This window comes from Trachymyrmex cornetzi, unplaced genomic scaffold (genome assembly GCF_001594075.2).
Source record: "Trachymyrmex cornetzi isolate Tcor2-1 unplaced genomic scaffold, Tcor1.1 scaffold1142, whole genome shotgun sequence".
NCBI lineage: Eukaryota > Metazoa > Arthropoda > Insecta > Hymenoptera > Formicidae > Trachymyrmex > Trachymyrmex cornetzi.
The window spans coordinates 32,374-33,861 of NW_017295700.1; positions in this window are offsets into that span (position 1 = coordinate 32,374).

The window sequence follows — 1,488 nt, forward strand, 5'->3', positions numbered from 1 at the left end:
TTTTCGATCGCCACAAAAAAAATTGTATAAAGGCTTCAATGTCTAGTCAATAAAGACTACTAAATATAATTTTCATTTTTTTCGTTGTTATCCCTAAAAAAAATCTTGAAAGTAGGTTATTTTTCGACGCCCTAGAGTGGTCTTCCCCCTTAAGTTGCTAATGACGTTTTTTCGTGGTCACCCGGTATACGAATTCGTGACAGATTACTTTTACTTTAACAGATTCGTTGTCTTAAGTGCTCTAACGGTCGTAAATTGATCTTACATTTTCATTTGCTTTTCTTTTATTTTCTTTGACAGTAATATTTACATTTTCTTATACTAATGCTAACATCTTAATACTAACCGCATCAATGACAATAGTAATATTAATAATGATAATGATAATTCTCTTGATAATACCAATAATTATAATAATCAATCTAACAATATTCATGACATCAGCGCTTTATATTTGCGCGAACAAAATTAATTTAATCAATTTATGTTATTCACCTCTAAGGCGTGTCCGTTATTCTCTTATCTTCGGTGTCTAGTACGGCTGCTCCGGAGATGAAGCCGGGGACTTGTCTTCGGTTTCAGGGTCATCACTCGATCTTGCCTTCACTGGCTGGATCACCACTCGACCTTGCCTTCATTGGCTGGGTCATATACCTTCCCTAGGGGCTGTAGGACCTTGTAGATGGTGGGAAGGCTTAAGCGCTGAACCAAGGTAGCTGTGGGGCAGGGTTTTGCACTATGTTACTGGTGGGTCATCTCTTCACCGAGGTAAGTAGCCAGTTCTGTGTTAGGTCCCTTGGTTGTCTAGGTAAGTACGAACCAACAAACAGCCCAACTCACGCTAGGTCGATTTAGAGGAAATTACTTTTATCCCCAGCATAAAATTTTATTAAAAATCCCCACTTGACCTCGAAATGGTCATGAAAATATGGGTTCAAGGACATTGTCAGGGTCATGGTTTGGTCTCCCCTCGACATCCAACAATTTTTCTCACAAACACTATCCGGGAAAAATCAATATTTTTTGACTTTGTGGGTCGAAGGTTAGTCGCGCTTATCTTACTATACTGCAGCGGCCGTCGCCTTCGGCCTCTCTGCCGGATCGCCAGTTAATCGCTGGAGATTTCTTCCGCCGGGTTCGTATAAATGACCGGAGAGTATGTTCGTTCTATGTACAGTATATTTCACTAGTAATTTACAGAATGTTTGGTGGCCCTGAAAAGGGCCGATTGTGTGTACTTTATGTGGCCCTGAAAAGGGCCGTTTGATACGGCGCGGGTTACGCCGTCAGTCGCTCTCGGTATTCTATCGGTGGCTGGCAGCGCGTCTTCTTTGCTGGCCCCCAAGGCTGGTTGTTGTTAAGGTCGCGCGTCCTCAAGGCCGGTGGTGTTCCTGGCGGCGTATGCGGCGACGGGAGCTGTTGGCGCGTCCCAGGAGGCGTCTCCCAGTCGTCCCGCGTTGTCTGCGTACCCGTTGAGAGTCTCGGAGG